Raw genomic sequence first — 10,165 nt, 5'->3', positions numbered from 1 at the left:
CCACCGAGCCCAGTCCCAGAACGTCCTTTTTAAACACATTGAACAGATATAAACTGAGTAGCTCTCCTTGGATAGTGGGCTGGAGGGTCAGGCCCCCCATGCAACATCCCCTGCTTGACGACCTGGTGGCTCAGCCACTTTTAAGAAACTTGTAGAGTCCCAAAGGAGACATGTTGAGCCTTATTTTCCACAGATGACATGGGGGTAGGAGTGGGCAGCAATCCAAGAAGAAACCCCCTCATTTCACAAGAGCTGTTGGGGCCAGCCTTTCAGTCTTTAGATGTGTCTGTGTGCGAGGCACTGTACCTGCTCTCCAAATGGTGTCAAGTGTCTCCCTACTCTCCTCCACCTTGTTCCTCCCACCTGTGCTCTGTCTTTGCCCTCCCTGCTCTCTCCTTCCCCTCCCCTCCCCTCCTTCCACCTTCCCTCCTCCCTCTCCCCAGGCTAGCTCTGAAGGACAGACGTCTTCCCCCGAGAGGCAGCTGCTCTCAGATGAGGAGCTAACCTACGAATGCATCAGATGTCCCAATGTTAGGGGAAATCATCTTCCTTGAAAGTCAGAGCCTAAGCATTTGGGCTCTCCCAGGCTTCCCTCTGCCCGAGTGGAGCCTGGAGCCACTGAATTCAGATCCAAGTGAAAAGCAAGTCCCAGGGCAGCTGAGCAGGCAGCTTGTAAGCAAACGAGTGTGGGGCTCTGAGTGGGAGAGAGGAGTAAGTCTGAGAGTGAAAAAGGAGTCTGTTGCTCTTCCATTTTTTCCTCCTCTCCTTCTACTTTCTCTGTTGCTTTCTCTGCCTTTGTTGCTTTGACTCTCCAGAAAGTCTCCCTGGAGCTGGAAAGTGGCATCACTGAAACATTCCAGAAACGAGCTGAAGTCACTCAAGGAAGGCCTTGGGAACTAGGGTTTGGCCCGGTGGGCAGCGCATGGTAGACATTCACACGCGCGCTCCAGCACTGAACACTGCGACCTGGCAGGTAAGTACTCAATCTTTATGATGGCGGTAATGAAGCCCGGTGACACCTCCAGTGCACGCTTCCTTTCTCTGCCCCTGGAACATCGCTGACGTGCGTGTGATGCAGAATCTTTGAAGCGGTAATTATGAAATGTTTGGCACTGAGCTCTCTGCTCTGACCCAGGAAGAGGCGTTAGAGGAATTCTGTGAAAGGTTTGCAGAGGTCATTGACCCAGGATGCTGCTGGAACCCCAGCAGGAGGGGAGGTCCCAGGAATAGCACATCACTTGTCCTGCATAAAGGGAACCACTGGGAGCCCGCACCAGAAAACACCATGCGCTTCTTACTCCTGCTGCAAAGGAAGAGAAGAGACCCGGAGAAGGTTGCAACAAGAGCAGCTGAGATGACCACGATTAAGGAGATGTGGCTGCAGAGGTCAGACTCCAAAAGGACTCTCAAAGGTGAGTGGCTGGGGGTTGTTAGGGCTTATTCATGAGGATGCCTACCACAAAGAGCTTTAAAATAGGCAGCAACTCCAAAAAGTCAACAATGAAAGCACAAACATCCCAATTAAAAAGCAGAGAGAGGACTTGAGCAGACATTCTTCAATGGAGACAGCCATCAAACACATGAAAAGGGGCTTAACCTCGATAATCATTAAGAAAATGCAAATCAAAACTACAATGAGATCCCACCTCACACCCGTTAGAATGGCCATAGCTAAAAATAAACAGAAAATAGCAAGTACTGAAGACATGGAGAAACTGGAACCCTCATGCACAGTCAGTGGGACTGTAAAATGGTGCAACCACTGTGGAAAACAGTATTGAGGTTTCTCAAAAAAATAAACATAGAATTATCATATGATCCAGCAATCCCACCTCTGTGTATACAAGCAAAGAATTGAAAGCAGGGGCTCAAACAGATATTTGTACACCTATGTGCCCGGCAGCATTACTCACAATAGCCTAAAGATGGAAGCAACCCATATGTCCACTGAAGGATGAATGAATAAACAAAATGTGGTCTATCCAGACAATGGAGTATGATTCAGCCTTAAAGAGGAAGGGAGGCCGGGCGCGGTGGCTCACGCCTGTAATCCCAGCACTTTGGGAGGCCAAGGTGGGTGGATCATGAGGTCAGGAGATCGAGACCATCCTGGCTAACATGGTGAAACCCCGTCTCTACTAAAAATATAAAAAATTAGCCGGGCACGGTGGCGGGCGCCTGTAGTTCCAGCTACTCGGGAGGCTGAGGCAGGAGAATGGCATGAACCCTGGGAGGTGGAGCTTGCAGTAAGCCAAAATCGCGCCACTGCCCTCCAGCCTGGGCGACAGTGTGAGACTCTGTCTCAAAAAAATAAAATAAAAGGAAGAAAGAAAGAGGAAGGGAATTCTGCCACATGCTACCACATGGATGACCCTTGAGAACATTATGCTCAGTGAAACGAGCCAGGCACAAGAAGACAAATTCTCTGTGATTCCACTCACATGTGCACCTACAATTGTGAAATTCACAGACAGGGAGTGACATGGTGGTTGCCAGGGACTAGAGGGAGGGAGGAATGGGGCGTTAGTGTTAATGCATTCGGGGTTTCAGTTTGGGACAGTGAAAAAGTCCTGGAGCTGAGTGGTGGCGATGGCGGCACAACAACATGCACGTGCTTAATACCACAGAACTGTGTCCTTAAAACTGGCTAAGATGGCACATTTTATATTATGTATATTTTATTGCATGATAATATTTAAAAGATGGACAGGGAAGGAAGTAGTGATGAGTGTGGGCGGGGTTTGAATTTGTGTCCCAGAAACCAGAACAGGGCAGGAGGCCAGGAGAGAGAACCTACAGGAGAGGCTCCCACACACGGGCCCTGCAGAGGGTCCTTCCCCCAGGCCTGTGCGTAGGTACCCAGGGGCCCAGGTTCCTTGAGGGTGGTATGAACCCCCTGCAGGCAGGGCCTGGCAGAATCAGAGCAGCAGAGGATTCCAGCAAATGTCCCCAGGGGCAGGAGGATGAGGCTGCGCTGAGGTCCCTGGCCTCACTGGTCAAGGGGTTTAGAGAAGAATGTCAGATAGCACTGGTGCCCTTGGGGCTTCTGGAGCAAGCACCAAATCTCGGATCAGCTTCCTCCCCTTGATCGGCTTCCTCCACAGTCACATAGAAGGCTGGAAGCACGTCATACAGGGTCCTGAATTCTCGGGGGCAGGTTGGGGAGTCTAGGGACAGGGAACAGCATCTCTATTGGCCACCACTGCCATGACGGGAGGACCTGGGTGGGAGGTTTCTGGAGCTCAGTGACAACCACCAAGCCAGCATGTGTGACTAGGGCTGGGTTTGAAGGAGGAGCTCAAGGCAGTAAGAGAAATGCAGCCTCAGTGGTTGAGGTCACTCCACATTCATGCCTTTAACTAGCTTGACCCTCTCCAGCCCCTTAGCAGAGACAATGAAGCATCCCTGCATCCCTGCCCATTGGCTGGACCTTCTGTGCTCAATCCCACCTCACTTTCTGCTTCCAGTTCCTCGTTTCAAATGGAAATCTCACAGTTTCTAACCCTCTTGGCAGGACTTCTGTCTTCTGCTCTGAACTCTTCCTGAGACTTCATGTCAGGATTCAATCTCTCTAGTTTTGACCCCTCTGGTCCTTCCCATCCTTGAACCCACCTCGCCTGGCTCTGGCCCCTGGGTCTTCTATATGCATCTGCCTAGACCCTGTCCCCTGTGAGAGAAACTGACCATGGGATGATGGGTGTTCAGGGCTGCCTTCAGGACGTGGCTTCAACAGGCAACTGCCCCTGAGTCCCTGCGGTGCTGAGGAAGGTAAGGAATGGGGAGAAGGGGAACAACCACCCTGCCCCGGAGCAGGCTGCTGAGGAGGTGTCGAGGAGGACTCTCCCGCTGTTATCACAGGCCCCAAGGCTTGCTGGACGGGCCTGGTGGTGAGCAGCAGTGTGGTGTGTTCGTGCTGTTGTGGGAGGTAGCAGGAAACAATCCCAGAGGCAGTGGGGAATTGCCCCGGGTCACCCACAGGCCAGCACTCAAGACCCAGCAGCAGCACTGGGCTTCAAGCCACCAGCCATCCTCTCCAGATGCTGCTCCCTCAACAGGAGAGCAGAAGGCTCCATTCCGCCCCCTCCATTAGTGCCTCTTCTCAGACTGAAGCTCACTAACTTCTCAGAGTGAGGCTCACTAATGTTCACTAACTGAGCCTTGAAGCACACTTAGGGGAGGCAAGAAGGAGGAGCGCCAGGCTCTGAGTCCTGGGGAGAAGGTGACGCTGAGCACTGTTTCTGCACTACATGCACGTGAATCAACCTGTCACTTCCTCTAGCTCAGGACTTGTCCCTGTCCCTGTCCCTTTTTTTAGACGGAGTTTAACTCTTTTTGCCCAGGCTGGAGTGCAATGGCGTGACCTTGGCTCACTGCAACCTCCGCCTCCTGGGTTCAAGTGATTCTCCTGCTTCAGCTTCCCAAGTAGCTGGGATTACAGGCCCCCGCCACCATGCCTGGGTTAATTTTTGTATTTTTAGTACAGATGGGGTTTCACCATGTTGGCCAGGCTGACCTCAAACTCCTGACCTCCGGTGATCCACCCACCTCAGCCTCCCAAAGTGCTGGGATTACAGAGGTGAGCCACCGCGCCCGACCATCCCTGTCACCTTTAAACAGCATTGTCCACAGCTCCGTCTGCAGGGCCAGGGCATGGCCTCTCTCCATGTTCCTGTGAAGAGCCTTCATTGGAATCATCCCGGGACATACAGCTTGAATGTGCTGTCTGGCTAGCCCCTCCACTAGGGCAGCAAGGAGAAAGAAGCTTTTTAATTTATCTTAAGTTAAAGCAACAGGAACTCAACTAAATGGCAAGGAAACAAATCCAGACAGTCTCCCACTTATGATGTTTCCATTGACAATTTTTCAACTTTATGATGATATGAAAGTGACATGCATTCAGTAGAAACCATACTTCCATACCCATACAACCATTCTGTTTTTCACTTTCAGTACAGTATTCAATAAATTACGTGAGATATTCAGCACATTACTATAAAATAGGCTTTGTGTTAGATGATTTTGCCCAACCATAGGCTAATGAAAGTTTTGAGCACACTTAAGGTAGGCCAGGCTAAGCTATGATGTTGGGTAAATTAGGTGCATTAAATGCACTTTTTAATTTTAATATTTATTTATTTAGAGACAGGGTCTCACTCTGTCACCCCAGCTGGAGTGCGGTGGGTCCATCTTGGCTCACTGCAACCTCCACCTCCCAGGCTCGAGCAGTCCTCCCACCTCAGCCTCCTGAGTAGCTGGGACCACAGGCATGCTCCACTATGCCCAGCTAATTTTTGTATTTTTAGTAGAGATGGGATTTCGCTACGTTGCCCAGGCTGGTCTTGAACTCCTGAGCTCAAGTGATCTGCCTGCCTCAGACTCCCAAAGTGCTGGGATTACAGGCATGAGCCACCATGCCTGGATTAAATATACTTTTGGCTTATGGTGTTATCAATGAACAATGAGTTTATTGGGACATAACCCCATTGTAAGTCAAGGAACATCTGTAAATCAATTAAAAAATGGACACAGGACCTGAATAGACGTTTCTCAAGAGAAGACATACCAATAGGTGTATGAGAAAACGCTCATCATCAATCATGATGGAAATGAAAATTAAAACCACAATAAGATAGCACCTCACACCTGCTAGGATGGCTAAGGATGTGGAGAAAAGCAAACCCTTGCACATTTGTTGGGGATGTTAGTACAGCCATTATGTAAAACAATATGTAGGTTCTGCAAAAAATTAAAAATAGAACTCCTGTATGATCCAGCAATCCCACTACTGGGGATATGTCCAAAGGAAATGAAATCAGCATGTGGAAGAGATATCTGCACTCCCATGTTCACTGAACATTCTTCACAGTAGCCAAGACAGGGAGTATCCATCAATGGATGAATGGATAAAGAAATTATGATGTATATACACAATGTAATACTATTCAGCCTCTAAAAAGAAGGAAATCCTGTCCTTTGCAACATGGATGAACCTAGAGGACATTAGGTAAGTGAAATAAGCCAGGCACTGAAAGCCAAATACAGCATGATCCCAGTTACACGGGGAATCTAAACTCACAGAAACAAACTCATAGAAACAAAGAATAGGATGGTGGTTACCGGGGTCAGGGGGTTGGGGGGCTTGAGGAGATGTTGATTAAAAGATTAAAATTTTCATTTAGACAGGAGGAAGTTCAAGACATCTATTGTACAACATGGTGACTATAGTTAATAACAATATATTGTATACTTGAAAATTGCTAAGAGTAGATTTTAAGTGTTCTCATCACAAAAAAAGTATGTGAGATAATGCACAGGTTAATTAGCTTGGGTCAGCCATTCTACATGTCAAAATATCAAAACACGCTGTACACACAAATATATACATTTTTGTCAATTAAAAAAAGTTATGGATTTTACTTTATCTGGAAAAAAACAAGAGATACAAGAGAACAAACCAACACCAGAAGCCACTGTGACCACTTGAGCCCACCCATGGGGGGATGGGTACTTTACATGTGTTATATCTTATCTGGCTCTCTCCAATCCTGCAGGGCAGGTGGCATCTCTACTTAACCATGAGGGAACAGAGGCTCAGCCAGCACATTGAGGCACCAGAATTCAAAAGCCCGGTATCCTCCCAGGACTCCATCAAAGCAGATGTGCAGAGGGCAGTAGGGCCTGAGCCAGAACCAACACCCCTGGGGGAGGCCAATGGGACCTTTAGGAAAATGAGACAGGCACAGGAAAGAGATGTCTAAAGCCACCATTCTGGGTTTGGGAATGTAAAGAACTTCAAATCAGATAAATGAAGACTGCAGAAGAAAGAGGAAGAAATGGAAGTTGCTCTCTGACAGGACATGAATTTGGCAAGGGGTGGATTAGGCCGAGTGCTATCTGCAGTGATGAAACGCAGCAGCTGGTGGTCATGAAATAGTTATGAATGGGGAGAGGACGCTGTATTCTGCAGTGTAGCACAGGGGAAAGCGAAGTTTCAAGAATATTGTAATAGCAAAACCCTCCATTAATTATCGGAAGCAAGCTGTAATGCCAGTTCCTATGGCAACGGGGTCCCCAATGGATTTTGTGCTTTTTTCAAAGCCGCTCCCATTTACTATGGTACATTGTGTTTGTTTTCTACCAGAGATTTTGTGCTTGTCCTCTGCAAATGAATTCATCCTGTCCTCACAGTGGCTGGTGTGGAGACCGACAGGCTGGGGCCTGGGGAAAGTTAAAGATCATGCAACTTAGAGCTAAATGCTCTGTAAGGGCATTGATGACCGCTATGAGCACCTTCACTTCTGAGGGGAAAAGGAGGGGAGGGCAGGAAAGAGGTGTGGGAGGGAATAACTAGGGTGCATGGCTAATTAGAGGGCATCTATCCTAGCCCCCACATGCATGGTCTTTGCAATCCAGGCTTGCACCAGGGAAGAGTCCTTGAACCCAGCTGGGCTCTCCAACAACGTGCCTGCTGCAGCTGCAGTGGAAGCTGATAATTGCTCAGAAAGCTCAGACACAGAGTCCTCTGGGGTAAGGGTGTTGGAGAGAACAGTGGCTTGGTTCCCAGGGGAGCAGGCTGCCCCTCCCAGAGAAGCACTGCAGGCCTCCTCCACCTGTAGGCCCAATCTCTCTGCACCCCGTGCCCCATTACTTATCACTTCCCCCCACCTCAGTGTGAAGTGGGAGTTTAATTTGGTGGCCCTTTGAATGCAGGTCTTCCAGGGGAGATGTTCTGTGCTTGCCTGGCCATGGGCTGCTGTTCACAGAAACATTCTGTCCCAGGCCACAGGAGCGCCTCAGAGCCACTCCGGGGCGTGGGCGAAGTGGTCAACAGCGGCTTCCTCCATCCTGCCCCGGATGAATGACTCTGACAACCTGATGGCAGAGCAGCCTGCCGCTCACTCAGGAAGAGGCTGCCTCCAGGTGGGGAGCTTGTACGTTTCCCTCTTAGGGCTGCAGCTGTGGCTTGGGAGGTGTCCCGTCTCTTTGGTGGCCTCATGAGGGCTGTGTCAGTCCTGATAAATGGCATAGGATGGGGAGTCCCCTTAATGGGGGTCAGTACAGGTCTCCTGTCCATGGGGCTATTCCAGGCCAAAAATAGATTCTACCACAGCAGAATGATTATGCTGGCTCTACTGTGCTTTCTAAGTCATCAAAGGGACTCACAAACATGTGTGAGTAGAACTGGGAGGACGCCAGAAGAGGGATGAAATAAAGATTGTGTATGTATATGTTTCTTTTTGTGGAATTCTACCTGGAGCCATAGGAACGTGACTTACCACTCATGGGAAAGGCTGTGCCCAGAGCCAAGGAGGAGCTGTGGGGACGTCTCTCCCAAGTCATCCGTTCTCCCCATTTAGACTTCATCCTTAGGACGGACCTTCAGGCACCCAGGCTGCCTACTGACCTCCCTGGCATGGGTGGGAACCGGGAGCTCGTTGGTAAGCAGGAGGATTCAGGACTATCGACTGAACACCTCCTCCTCCGTGGCACACACCGCGCTGTGTCTTTGCTGTCATCATCTCATCACCTCTGCACGGGAAGATTATCTCCCCCACTTCGTGATGAGGAAATGGAGGCTCCAGGTGGTAAGTCATTGCCCAGGTCACACTGCTCCTCAGAGGCAGAGATGAGATCAGAACCCACTTCTGTCTGACCCCAAAGCCTGTGCCAAATGCCTTGCTCAATGGCCTCTTGCAGGAAAGGGCAGTGTCCCATTACAGCCAGACCCTAGCATAGTACCAGGCTCTGCAGGCTCTGTATCACTTTCCCAAGGCCCAGAGGGGGCACACCACAAAATGCTGGGGGCGTAGGAAGAAGATATCAGAAATTCTAGTTGTGATTTCCTATTATCCTAGTAAAATATCAACTTTTATGTCATTTGTGATGCATTTATTAGCTCAGTAGCACATTTATAGAATTTATAAATCAATAAACCTTCACATTGTGGAACACATGCTTAAGTTTATTTTACTGATATTGAAAATGAGCAAAAAGACTAGAGTCACATGTTCAAGACAGTGACCAGGGCTCCTCGGGGGCCAGAAAGGACGGCTTGCTGAGGGGGCCTCCATCTTCACCTGCAGCATTGTTTGTTCCCCGGGATCCTTCCAGGCCCGCTCGACTCTGATCTCAGTCCCCTGTGCATTTCTGTAGGAAGCTCACTTTTACTAGACCTGAGAGGGCTGGCTGTGTGCTCTGCTGCTGTTTGCTGTCTGCGGGGGCTCTCCAGTGGTCCAGAGGGCATTACAGGAGCACAGGGAGGACGAGGGGAATGAAGGGGGGAGTGAAGGGCACACACACTTAGACCCCACCGGCCACCTACAGAAGGCCTGAGGGGACAGCCCTTTCTGAAGTGATGCCTTCCTCTGTTGGGAAGCCAGGAGCCTCCCCTGGTGGGATCCATGAGGCCCTGGGTGTGGGGCAGGATATGTGGGACGGGCACAGAGCCCCTTCCATTTCCTTCTCAGGCCAGAATCATAACTGTCCATGAATTCCTTAAAAGCAGAGAGGGACCCTCTCCTTCCCCATCCATCAACAGCCTTCAGAGTCTAATTACATGCACGGAGCTTCAGTTCCCTCCTCTGTAAAATGGGGCTAATACTAATAAGACCTCTTCAGGGCAGTGTGGGAAGTCAATGAAACTCCAACATCTCCAAAACCACCCAGCAGATCACAGGATCTTGAAGTAAGCACAGTGTTTGGCATACAGTAGGCGCCCATCAATGCTGGTTCCTTTCACTCTCTGCCACTTGCTGGCTATGTGTGACTTAACCTCCCAATGCCTCCGTTTCTTCATTTTGAAGTGAAAGATGATGCCTATCCTCAACTTCAGACGAGATGAGGCACGTTCAGGGTGGTATGGCCGTAGACCCCAACTTCAAAACAACAGGCACATCCATTCAATTCAGGTAGCACCCTCCAAATGTGCCATGGGCTTAAGAGGCAGGAAGAGAGCCTGGTGTGAGCCCACGGCTTCGGCTCCTGTTGCTCACTCTCTGCAGATCCTTGTGCAGTTCTCTGGGGTCACTTGCTGGTCTTTTTGAGTTTCAGTTTTCTTATTTGTAAGCTGGGGATAGTCATATCTCATTAGATTTTTTGGAGGACTAAATGGGACAATAAATATAAAATGCTCAGCACAAAACTTAGTCTATGGTCAGTGTTCAAC

The 10,165-nt window shown here is 49.5% G+C and overlaps 1 long non-coding RNA gene across 1 annotated transcript in view; it reads left to right on the top strand.

Moving 5' to 3' along the window:
• Positions 1–5,322: 5,322 nt before the first annotated feature.
• The window catches only part of LOC129526329 (uncharacterized), a 45,277-nt gene continuing 40,434 nt past the window's right edge, over positions 5,323–10,165 (top strand). The window contains exon 1 of the long non-coding RNA XR_008670993.2: positions 5,323–8,585. This is a non-coding gene — a long non-coding RNA (uncharacterized lncRNA). The remainder of the gene's footprint in view (positions 8,586–10,165) is intronic.

The sequence above is a fragment of the Gorilla gorilla genome, chromosome 14 (assembly GCF_029281585.2).
Source record: "Gorilla gorilla gorilla isolate KB3781 chromosome 14, NHGRI_mGorGor1-v2.1_pri, whole genome shotgun sequence".
Classification (NCBI taxonomy): domain Eukaryota; kingdom Metazoa; phylum Chordata; class Mammalia; order Primates; family Hominidae; genus Gorilla; species Gorilla gorilla.
This window is presented reverse-complemented; position numbering and strand designations above follow the sequence as displayed.